The sequence below is a fragment of the Rhinopithecus roxellana genome, chromosome 14 (genome assembly GCF_007565055.1).
Source record: "Rhinopithecus roxellana isolate Shanxi Qingling chromosome 14, ASM756505v1, whole genome shotgun sequence".
In the NCBI taxonomy this organism is placed as follows: Eukaryota; Metazoa; Chordata; class Mammalia; order Primates; family Cercopithecidae; genus Rhinopithecus; species Rhinopithecus roxellana.
The window spans coordinates 35,728,623-35,741,964 of NC_044562.1; the positions used below are offsets into that span (position 1 = coordinate 35,728,623).

At 35.3% G+C, this 13,342-nt stretch overlaps 1 protein-coding gene across 1 annotated transcript in view; it reads right to left on the reverse strand.

Moving 5' to 3' along the window:
* Positions 1–13,342, reverse strand: part of LOC104669232 (sperm-associated antigen 16 protein) — a 677,326-nt gene that overhangs the window by 410,975 nt on the left and 253,009 nt on the right. The window lies entirely within an intron of this gene.

Here is a 13,342-nt window from a genome sequence, read left to right on the forward strand (position 1 = left end):
CACTTTATAGGATTAGTAGCATACAACTAAACTTAAATTACCTTCAATTTATGGAATCCCTTCGTAAAGTCATCTTTATTCTATCACATTTATTCTTTACCATGAAATGACAGTATAAAAATTATCCCCACATAATAGAGGAATATGTTAAGACAATATTGCACTAATTCATAAGACAAACTCTTTTAGTCATTACTTTTCTTAATTGTATCTCAGACTTGGTTATATACTGGAATCAACTGAGGCACTTCGGTGGCTACCAGAGACTGGGGGAGGGAAAAGGAAGGGGAAAATAGAGAGAGATTGGTCAGTGGGTACAAAGTTACAATTAGATAGGAGGAATAAATTTTGGTGTCCTGTTGCACAGTAGGGTGACTATGGTTAACAGTAAAATATTGTATACTACAAAACAGTTGGAAGAGAGGCTTTTGAAAGTTCTTGCCACAAAGAAATGGTAAATGCATGAAGTGATGAATACACTCACTACCCTGATTGGATCTCTCTACACCACAGATATGTATGGAAGTATCAAATTGTACCCCATATGTACAATTATTAATGCACTGATTAATTAATTAAACCAAAAATAAAAAGAAAAAAGTACTCATACCCAGTCTCAAGGCCCAGACATTCTAAGCTGATTGATGATGGAGCCTGGGAATTAATTAGTGGATTCATGCCTCCCCTGGTAATTATAATAGGCCTTTAGGGCTGAGAATTTAAACCAGTGGTTTTTAAAGTTTTTTACCCAGACTAGCAGTATCACTGTCACTTGGAAACGTGTCTGAAATGCAAATTCTCAAGCCTCATCCCAAACCTATTGAATGAGAAACTCTGGAGGAGGCCCCAACAATCTGTGTTTTAGCAAGCTCTTCAAGTGATGCTGACACATGTTAAAGTTTGAGAACCACTAATCTAAACTATTAGAAATGACCCAGAAGAAAGGGACAAATGCAGCTGTGTTTTTTTGCCATTTTATGAAAGGGCTGTTTCTCGATGAAATAGGATATACATAGAGCAATATCACTTCTCATGTGTAATGACTGATTGGTCTTAAATAACTTTATTTATAAACCTATTTTTAAAATAGAGAAAAAATAGAATCAGGATAACTAATAAGTACTCAAAACAGAGGAGTCAATATAAATGCATTCCTAATATAATAATCAGATAGTTGTCCATGCGTTGCAACTCACACCTGTAATCCAAGCACTTTGGGAGGCCAAGGCAGGCAGATCACCTGAAGTCAAGAGTTCGAGACCTGCCTGGCCAACATGGTGAAACCTCGTCTCTACTAAAAATACAAAAATTAGCCTGACGTGGTGGCATAACGCCTGTAATCCCAGCTACTCGGGAGGCTGAGGCAGGAGAATTGCTTGAACCCGGGAGGCAGAGGTTGCAGTGAGCAGAGATTGAGCCACTGCACTCCAGCCTGGGTGACAGAGCAAGGCGCTCTCTCTCTCAAAAAAAATATATGTATATATAATATATATAGATAAATCAGATAGTTAATCTTTGATTAACTAGTTCTTCTGTGGCTTGAACCAAGCCATGTACAATAATATAGTGCAGCAGGCAAAACTCTGCAATGGGAGCCAGGAGACTGAATTCCAGTCCTGACTGGCAAGAACTAGCATGGTAACCGTAAAAAATTGTTTAATTTTAGTGGTCATAAATTTTCTTCTTGTGTGAATGAAACTATTTACTTGATGCACTCAGTGATCCTGTCCAGCTCCTACATTCTGAGATCAAAGTTAGAAATGTAAAATGGGAAGGAAGAAGTCAACTTGAGTACAGTGTATATGAACTGTAAGAAGCAAAATATGCCCTTCCTTCCTTAAATGTGGGCATTTTTGAGACATCAAAAGATATAAAAATTTGCATGTATATGAATATGTATGTAAATTATTTAGCAACACTTCCCCTTTCTCATCAAAGCTAAGTATTACAGTAATAAATATTTGGAGCAAGAATATAAAATCAATACATCAGGAATATTTTGAATTAGTTTCCTTACCTCAATATTTCACAGATAGGCTGATAATATTTTAACCACTAAAGTTGATGATGTGTACACCAGGGGTCAAAAACCATGATGCTGAAATGACTGCTTATTTCTGTAAATACAGTTTTATTGGAATATGCCAATCTGTTTACACATTGTCTATTGCTGCTTTCCCACTACAGTAGCAGAGTTACATAGCCACAACAGAGACAATATGGTCCACAAATCAAAAATATTTAACTCATAGCCCTTTGAAAAAAGTTTGCTGAACCAAGAAATATACCAACTTATTTGAATATTTAGAAGTATACTTGGGTTTTACTTATGACGTTTAATCTTTTTTGAAGGGAGTGCCAACACTCACAAAATAAGTTATTTCTTTTTAAAAATTACTTTTATGTACAAATTTTATCTGTTATTTTTAATGAATCTAAAAATGTAAGTATGAACATTTTTAAAGTTTCTATTCCAAAGCCCACTATCTTGAAATAATCATCTTTAAATATTAGTATAATTACTCTGGTTATAGATCTATGGAGAGACAGTGAGGTGAGGTAGGAGAGAAAGAAAGAGATAAAAATTAAGAATTGTATTCCTATTATATTAAAATGGTGAATTATTAAATTAAATTATATGACATTTAACAATAAAATAAAATAACTAAAGGCTTTGCTGAAAGTCAAGTAGATACTTTCTTGCTACAAGACAAGAGCTATCACTATCTAAAAGATATCATTAAGAAAAATATTAAAGTATGCTATTTTAATAACATTTCATTTTTAAAAAGTATATTGAAAAAAGGAAAATAATGTATTTATATTCCTCCTACTTTCTTTTTACTCACCTCTGAAATGTAAGAAATCTTATTGTTAAATTTAGAATATCAAAAATCATAACATATTTTGATCTGTAATCACAAAGCTGAAATTCAGTGTCCCTCCTTCCCCATTTTCCTAGTGTTTAATATATGTGTAATCCTCTGCATCCATACTTTTAGACAGTTCAATGATTATTCAGTACTTCAATGGCAGTTTTCACTGATCATAATTTCTTGGGCCACCTGACCTCCTCAAATGTTTGTGGAGAAACGGTTCACTGTTAGAGTACTGCAAAGTCTGAGGTCAGTCCAATCTCTCCAATTATTCCCACCCAACCTTCTTTAGGGCTTGTTTGGTGTTTATGCCCAAGAGCCCTTACAGTTTCTTTCCCAAATACTGAAGTTCAAAAATTTTAGCACAGCATACCCTAATAGAAAGCCCCAGCTATTATTCCTAGACTTTTATTATTCCAGGCAAGTTTCTTCCCCTGTGTCTTTTTTTTCTTTCTCTTCAATTTAGTCCATTTATTTTGTTTAGAAACATTATGTTCTTTTTTGTCTAATTTGCCTTTACATTTAACATTTTCTCTACAATCTTTATTTTTTCATTTTTAATATCTGTTCTTCATAACTCTCAATTATGTTTATTCTACTTGTGTGTTGGGTAGGGGGAGGGCAATCAAAAGCTTTTATTTCTGTTTTCTAGCTCACTTGTTTCCTGATCTTTCTCAGTCTGCTTTTCATTTGCATCTATTATCTTATAAATCATAATAAAATATTTTAACTCTTTTGACATTTTATTATATAAAACAATTTAAAATATAGCATTTCAGTAATTTCTTTGCAAATAGAGTATTTTGTCTGAATTACTGATTTCATATCTTTACTTAGGTGATTCCTTTATGCACTGCATGTTCTTCACTGAAATTTGGGGTTTTATTCATTATCTCTTCAATTTTTGCAACTCTTTATAAAATCTGATTGGTTTCTTTTTATTTTGACTTATGAAGACAGCTCTTGGGGGATGGCTATTTTCTAAAGATTAATGGCAAAAGGCGGGAAAATGGGAAAATTAATTAGCAGATGGAGAGAAAGCCACTGACTTCTATTCAGATTTGTTGTCTCCCACAAAATATTTTCACCTCATGTGCTGTTGACCTGATCCCTGAAGTTTATCTCTTCTCCATTTTTTTACTTTACTTTCAAGTACAGATGTAGTATATTGCAATAGCCCTAATGTCACAGGCTCTATTTTAACTCTGAATGCGCCTGCCTCCTTCACAACCTTCATTCTGCCTGACCTATGGCAATTTGCTTTGTCTCTTTTATCTAACAATAAAAATGGCTTGTTAGGATTTATGCTTCCAGCTATGATAAAGTAACCAGTTTCTGTACTTCTTTTACAATAAGCAACTGTAAAATTACACACATTACCTAAAGTAAGTTTTTACTGGCATTGAACTAAACACATAGCACAGGACTATAATCTTTAAGAGAAGGAAAAACTCAAAATGAGCTCTGTAACCTCCATGACTTTCTGCTTGGATGCACTTTTTACTATCAAATACAGAAATAGAGTCCAGTAGAACTGAAGTTTCACTGAGTTGAGAAGCAGTGAGAAAAGTCTAGGCTTCTGAGTTGCTTAAAATTTGGAGTGTAGGGTAGCTGACAAAAAGGAGCTCAGCTGGGAATGACAGCAGTTTGTGAGAGGATTCACCATGAATTTTGGGTGAAGGTCTAGATGGCATTTTTATAGAGTAAAATTCCACAAGGTCTAGCAGAGATTTCCTGCTCTATAGTTGAGAGCTGAACAATAATACCAGAGATTAGCTACTGCTAGAAAGAATACTCTGGAGTTTAATCCTGGGTGAAATGGAGAGAATTTACTGCATACCTCAGACTCTCACTTGGAGATTCAAGAAAGGCTCCACTATAGGAGTAAGGGTAAGGTTCATAAACTAAGTTCAAAACAAAAGTTCAGTTCTATTACCAATGAATAAAACCATGCCTGAAAGAGAAAAAATGATCTTCCCATAATTAAACTGCTCATTACAACATAACTCACTACCTTTTCTAGGAGACAATCTAATATAGATTTCTCCAAATTAGTCATTAACAACATCCAACATGTATTTTTTTTTTTCTTTGAGATGGAGTCTTGCTCTGTTGCCCAGGCTGGAGTGCAGTGGCATGATCTTGGCTCACTGCAACCTCTGCCTCCTGGGTTCAAGCGATTCTCCTGCTGCAGTCTCTGGAGTAGCTGAGGCTACAGGCCTGTGCCAGCACAGCAGGCTAATTTTTGTATTTTTAGTGGAGACAGGTTTTCACCATGTTGGCCAGGCTGGTGTCGAACTCTTGACCTCAAGTAATCCACCCACCTTGGCCTCCCAAAGTGCTGGGATTACAGGCATGAGCCACCACACCCAACCCCAGCATGTAATTTTTTTTAAATGCTACATATGTACATGTGTGAAGAGGTAAAAATGTAAGCCATACACAAGAAAAATAAATATATATATATAACAGAAACAGACTCTGAATCAAACACTGGAAATCAAAGACCAAGACTACAAATGATGTACTATTACTATGTTCAAAGATTTAAAGAAACATAGTTATAATGGGTGTGCAGATAGAGAATCTCAGAAGGTAAATGCAAACCACAAAAAAGAGGTCTATGCAAGAATGGATAAGTATATGTGAAATTAAAAAGTGAACTGGGAAACCTGCACGTTATGCACATGTACCCTAGAACTTAAAGTATAATAATAATAATAATAATAATAATAATAATAATAATAATAAAAGTGAACTGGGTGAGCAAAATACCAGACTTACTGAAGGAAAAAAAAGTAGTGAGAATGAAGAGATTAATAGAAATTATCTGATTTGAAGAACATAAAAAATATTGAAAAACCATGGATTACAGTCTCAATAATCAGTAGAAAAATATTACAAGGTCTAACCTAAGTATAACTGTGTTATCAGAGAGGGGTAAGAGAAGGAGGGAGATAGATAAGGTAGAAATATTTTTGCAGAAATAATGGCTAAAATGTTCCCCAATTTAATGAAAAATAACATTGATATTTTTCATATCAACATTCCTATCAACATTCATATCAAGATTGAAAAAGCTCAGCAAAATCCAAACAGGCTTAATAACAGAAAGAATGCACCTAAGTATATAATAGTCAAACTGTCAAAAGCAAAACAAAACAAAATCTCTAAAGCAGCCACGGATAAACATAATGTGCAGAGAGCAATTATACAAATAGCAACTGACATTTTAACAGAAATAATGGAGACAGATTCACTTTTTTGAGGGCTGAAAATTCAATATTCAGCCAAGAATTCCCTCAATAATGAGAATAAAACACTTTTAGATAAATAAAATATGGTAACACCATTGACAGCAGACGTTTTCTACAAGAAAGGCTGAAAATAAGTTAATTCAGATTAAATGGAAATGACAACAGATGGAAACATTTGCACATGAAAATAATGTATACCAAACTTTTAAATTTCACACTTTTTTTTTTTTTTTTTTTTTGTAGAGGTAGAGTCTTGCTATATTGCCCAGGCTGGTCTCAAACTTGTGGCCTCAAGAACTCCTCCAGCTTTGGCCTCCCAAAGTCCTGGGATTGCAGGCATGAGCCACCATCCCTGGCCATATGGTTTTGTTTTAACTGAGGCATTTCAATCTGTAAAGAATTATGCTGTAACCTTTAAAAAATTTAACATACCAAATCTTCCATCAATTAGACTAAAAATTCTTTTTATTTGCAGGTTTATTAGTATTTTTAAGCAAATGCAACTTTTTTTTTTTTTTTTTTTGAGACAGAGTCTCACTCTGTCACCCAGGCTGGAGTGCAGTGGCGCAATCTCGGCTCACTGTAAGATGTGCCTCCCGGGTTCACGCCATTCTCCTGCCTCAGTCTCCCGAGTAGCTGGGACTACAGGCACCCGCCACAACACCTGGTTAATTTTTTGTATTTTTTTTAGTAGAGACGGGGTTTCACCGTGTTGACCAGGATGGTTTCAATCTCCTGACCTCGTGATCCTCACTCCTCGGCCTCCCAAAGTGCTGGGATTACAGGCGTGAGCCACAGCGCCTGGCCAAATGCAACATTATTATAAATATAAGTACATTTGTGTTATTACAATGGTAATCTAACATATGTATATACACAGAGAATTTATAATCTAGTAATATGTGTCCTTACATTTATATGATATACACTATTGGTAAAATACTGTCCACATTCATAATTTATATTCAGACTTTGTTGTCATTATCAACCAATTAATTTATCCAGGAGTACTATATATTCACTTATGGTGGTGGGGTGTGGGGGTGGGGGGAGGAGCAATTCTTCAGTGATATATTACAGCTCACATAGTTTCCCAAACAAAGTAGAAAAGTTAAGTCTTCAGATAGCTCAAGGGAAGAAAGTACTGCTCCAGAGGGTAAGAAATCTACTCATGAGTCACTGTCTTAAGGTGTGGGGCATCCCTGGCAGACAGGCTGCAAGAGCAGGCTTGCAGGCTTGTGAAAGATTAATTAACTGCCAGAGAAGGAAGTCCCATTCAGAATTTCTTTGGAAGGTGAAAATGGACTAAAGTGATGGAGCATGACAGCACTGCAAAGCATGAAAATGATTTGTACATTTCCATCAAAACATAAACACTGAAGTCGCATGCAATTTTCTGTTTCTTATCTCTTTTTTTTCCCGTATCATTTTTTAGGAAGAAGTTCATAAGCAATAGCTCTTTCTTAACTTACCTCTTGGTTTTCCTTTATTTCCTTTCATCTCCTCCCTTTTCTTTCCTTGCTGCCTTAATTTGTTATTCTGGTAACTGAAAGATAAATATTTCTCTACACTTTCAACTTGCTGTAAAGCAGATTTGTCTACTCTTCCAGGTCAGATATATTTTTATTTAAAATGCATTTCCCACACATATGCTAACTCTAAAAGGACATTGTTTTAACACATAGAGTTCCTTTGTGAAACATTAAATTTTAGGGTTTTTATTTCCTTTGATATGTTTGTTTTAATACTACTAATATTGAATACAAAATTGTAACTTAAAATTCAGGCTTGTAGGAATATGCAGGTCAACAAAATGTGGCTAATAGAATTATGAAACATTGATATAAAGACAGCAGCAAGATTTTTTAAGTGAACATGAAAAAAAGAGTAAAAAAAAAATCTATCTTTGTTTTGAAAGGCAATACTAGAATTCATTACCATATTAACCCTTAGTAAGAGCTGGATTTTAAATAGTATTTATATAATTGAACCAAAATAAAATGGTAAAATCTATCATGAGCTTATCTGAAATAAAATTCTTCATGAAATACCTATTCTAACAATCCAACATGAACATAAGTGAAACCTATTTAAACCCCTAGACTGCAATTCATAACATCCAAGTTCATGAGGGATTTTCCTCACCTCCTAGTTTTCTGTAAAGATTTATATATAAGCTGTTTTTAAAATTCACAAGAATTTTGCACCTTAGCCAGGCAAAGTCCTCGAGTGACACCCAAATTTTGACTTCAAAAGTCAAGAATATTTTTATAATGTAAATATTTGTTGTATATTGCCAAAAATAATATAAAATAATTCATCATGTGATAGTTCCTTTCTTTGTAGTCATGAAATTCAGTTGGCTATTTAGTGGAGGGGTGAGATCTAAATAAAATCTACCATGGAGTCTGCTGTAAGCTGTACCATAAGATTCACCACAATCTGTGTCTGTATGAAAATCATGTGGTCTGAGCATCTCACCTAGGTTGGATCATGGCCAGGTCACAGCTCCTAAACAAAAAAAGTTCTTGGCCAAAACCCTCAATGATAAAAAATATACTAATAAATTGAACATTGTCCCCAAATGGTCATAAAAATCCACCACACATAAAAGGCAGACTCCTAACAACCTCAACTACCCGGAACACAGGCAGGATCTTGGGTCTAAAAGCAAAATGTGAATAAATAAAATGATCATAATAGAGCTAGCAACTCAGAGTGCCTTCAAGTCCTCACTCAGCCTTGTTAAATAGTCAACTGAAACATGTTTGCAAAGAATGTGGGTGCAGGAGGGCTGGGATTAAAAGGCCAGAGTACCACAAACTAACAGTGAGAAAAAGTGGAAGCTTGGCAGTAAACTGGAAAACTGAAAATACAAAACAAAAAGAAGACCAAATATTAAAATAGCAACCTGAGGCAGGCTGATAAAGATCAAAACAAACAGCTTTGTAACTCAACACTTCCTACATTTTACATTACAATTTAAGGAGACATTTATTGAGTGCTTAGTGTTCTAAGCAATTTACATATATTAAATAACAATGTGAAAATACAGTCGACCCTCATTATTTGTGACTTCATATTTGTGAATTTGCCTACTTAATAAAATGTATTTGTAATGACAAAGATTCTCTCTTTGATCAAATGCTAGCCAGGCTCCTCGGAACTCCTTGACTAGGTCTCATGCTTGACCTGTAAAATCCACAGGCTGTCAATGCACATGAAATTCTCCCACCATCCTATGAAAAGACTTGAATAAGCACTAGCTCAACCCTGCATCCCTAGGATGACCCCAACTCCATTTAAGATTCTGCCTGGGGAAGCTCATGGCTGCCAAAAGAATTGACTATTCTAGCCCACACCTGATAAGCCCTGAACACCTTTTTTAGAGCATTTACTACAAAGGGCTTACAATTGTGGATCCTTCCTTTATCCCTTTGAGATGCCTATGTATCTCCTACAATTGAGGACCTGGAAACATTCCTTTCCAATGTAAATATCAGGAGGAATAGCTTGCCTCCCAGTCTCTACTGGAGGATTGAATCATTTACACTGACCAACAATTTATAATATTTCGCTACCCTGACTCAACTGAGTCCCTGCTCATCCTTCCCCTTATTCCCCAATTCTCTCTTTAAAATGCCCAGTCCCCCCTGTACAAATCTAAGTTGAGTTCAGGTCATGCTGGACCCTCTTCCCTTCTGCAGCAGTATATTACGGATTACCACCTGACCTTGACCTTTAACTAGTGTCCATCTTTTTTGATCTTTGACAGTAACTCCCAAATTATACTCACAGCCCATTTTGCTCATTTGTAGACACAGGCATGGGCAGAAGCTTGAAAAATTTGAGTCACCTGATGTGCATGTTCCCAGTTGTGTTGAAACTAGGCAAAGCTCAACCTTTGTGTTTCAACTCTCATACTATAAACAGGGTCGCTTTAACAGTCTATTTATTGCCATGTTTGTCATGCTTCTGTGCTTTTCTGTTGGTGATTTCCCTATTTAAAACAGCCCTTGGCTGTAGTGCTATAGTGCTGTCTAGTGATCCTAAATGCAAAAAGGCTGTGATGTGTCTTAGAGAGAACATACATTTGTTAGATAAGCTTTGTTCACATACAAGTGATAGTGCTAGATTAACATGTCTATGTGGTCCATGTTAATGATTCAATAATATATATTAAATAAATTATCTTTAAATAGAAACATATACAAAACAATGCATGTATTGACTGGTTGATGAATCAGCTTCCAGGAAATTAACCCAGTATTTCCCCTTGAAACAATAATCCAGTATTTACTAATTCAGTGTTTGTGGTGACTTCATAGAATATAACTGCCTTGAATAACAAGAACCAACAACACTTATAATTTCCCCAATTAACAGAGAAGGAAACTGAGCTAGAAAGAATCTGAGTAATATTCAATATTACACAATCGTAGAGATTTTATCCCAAACAGTTGGTTTAAGACTATGTTCTTTTAACCACTATACTACCTTTCTGATTGTTCACATAAGATTAATATCAACTGAGGACCTTAGATCATCAAGAATTGATGAAATTATGCTCTATAGGCAGAAAACATATATATTTTATAGAAATTATCTTCAATAAATAGACACTATTTGCTTACAGGTGAAATAGCCACTATCTAGAAAATTAAATTTATGTTAACCAATCTCCCACAGTGTCAGATAAGTCCATTTCTGTGGATTAGAAACATTTTTAAATTTAGATAAAACAAATGTTAACTGGTCTAATATAGTGCTACACCACAGTTGACTTGTACTGGTTCACAAGGGAAAATGGTATACATTGGTTCCCAACTCCACATTCAGCAACTTCAGGTTGATCCCTGGAAATGTGTTATGGTGAGGGTATTTACACTATGGAAGTTGTCAAATGCTACATATCAAGGCCTTTATTTTTCTGAGAGTAGGCTCGCAAGCACACCACTACTGGATGCCTAACATTCTCAATGCGATAATTTTATGTGTAACTTGAACAGGATAAGTATGTCCAGATAGTTGGTAAAATGTTATTGCTGGGTGTGTCTGTGAGGGTGTTTCTAGAAGAGATTAGCATTTGGATCAGTAGACTGAGTAAAGGAGATGTCCCTCACCAATGTAAGAGGGCACCATTCAATCCATTGAGGGCATAAATACAACTAAAATGGTGAGTTTGCTCTTTGCTCAATCTGGGACATGCTATTCTCTTGCTGTCGGATATCAGAGCTCCTGGTTCTCAGGCCTTTGAACTTGGACCAGGACTTAGACCACTGGCTGCCTTGGTTCGCAGACCTTCAGGTTTGGACTGGAAATATACCACTGGCTTTCCTGTGCCTCCAGCTTGCAGACAGTAGATCATGGGACTTCCTGCCTCCATAATTGCATCTATCTATCTATCTATCTATCTATCTATCTATCTATCTATCTATCTATCTATCGATCGATCTCTCTCTATCTCCTATTGGTTCTATTTCACTGGAGAACCCTGACTAATACAGTGTTTATCTAGAATTTATTTACCTTTTATAATTACACTAATTTTTAAAATATTTCTCTAGCAATTCCATTTATCATCTAAATCTAATCATTTTATCCATGTGTTGAGTTTCCCTTGCCTTATTTATTGCTTTTTTATTTATTTTTAATCCAGCCCATTTGAAACTGAGACTCAGAAGAATAAGAATGAATGTGAGCCTGTATGTAAGTGCCTCAATTCTTAAGGATGAAATAGTAAACTCTTTCTTTATTAATACACAAATATATGGTTTGGCTGTGTCCCCACCCAAATATCATCTTGAATTCGAGTTCCCATAATTCCCATATCTTGTGGAGGGACCCAGGGGGAGATGATTGAATCAGGGAGGCAGTTTCCCCCATACTGTTCTCTTAGAGGTAGTGAATAAGTCTCACGACATCTGATGGTTTTATAAGGGGAAACTCCTTTCGCTTGGCTGTCATTCTCTCTTGTCTGCCACCATGCAAGACATGCCTTTCATCTTCTGCCACAATTGTGAAGCTTCCCCAGCCACATGGAACTGTGAGTCCATTAACCCTCTTTTTCTTTATAAATTGCCCAGTCTCAGGTATGTCTTTATCAGTAGCATGAAAATGGACTCATACATACAAACTCTTATTTTACAAGAATTTGTGTATTAATAAAGAAATAGTTTACCATTGCATTCTTATTTTCCTTTACTTTCAGAGTAAAGTATAAGAGTTATTTACAGAGATTTTTTACAGAGTTTAGGTTTGTTGCCTGCCATCTGTACCATCTAGGTATGTACTGTATGTGCCATAGTCTAAGCTAGTTTAAAATATTATTTTCCCTCAATATTATAAAGGACAGTAAGAGCTAAAAGTGAAATGTCACACTGCTGAGTGATTCTCTTGGTTTGGGTTCCTGCAAATTAATAGACTAAGTAAAATGGTTATATATACTTTAGAACCTGTGCCTTATGATGTGGAATTATAAAATTCAGTCCTTCGGGTGCCTGAACCCCAGACCTGAGTAAGAAATAATGAAAGCTCATAACTTCAATCATACAGTGCTGTTTTTTAATGTTCTGCACTTAGATCACTTTTAGCTTCTAAAAATTCCATGATTTAAAACCACCTAGTAACCATTTAATGTGTGTGTGTGTGTGTTTACATATAGAAAAGGTCAACAGAATTGTTTTGAAGCATATATTTCTTTCAAATAACTTTAAACGTAAAAGGAAATAAATTAGCTTTAAAGATGATTGGGAATAACTTCATTGTTAACTGTAAGTTGATAAAGAAATATAACCTCATATACTCTAAACTCAAAAACCTCTTATGAAATAATTTATTCAAACTTCTACCAATTAATTTAATGCAATATGTTCACATATAGCCACAATGATACATTCAAATCTTATGTCTGTTTTCATTTCCATATCTACCTCCTGAAAGAGATCTTAGAAAGCAGATATTGGGAACAGGAAAAGGAATCACAAAGGCAAGATCTCTAGTTCTAGTAGTTTGGCTATTAGAGAGCAAAGAACCCAGCAAGCATAGAATAAAGGAGAGAAAGCCTGGCTGAAATGAAGGCGAAAATGCTTAGGTGTATCTAGGAGCTTGATTGTCCAAGAGATAATCTATTTAACCCACCTGTTTCCTCATGCTCAGAGCTTGCCTTCAAAGCTCAGTATATTCTGACCATAAAGAGCTAGAAACCTG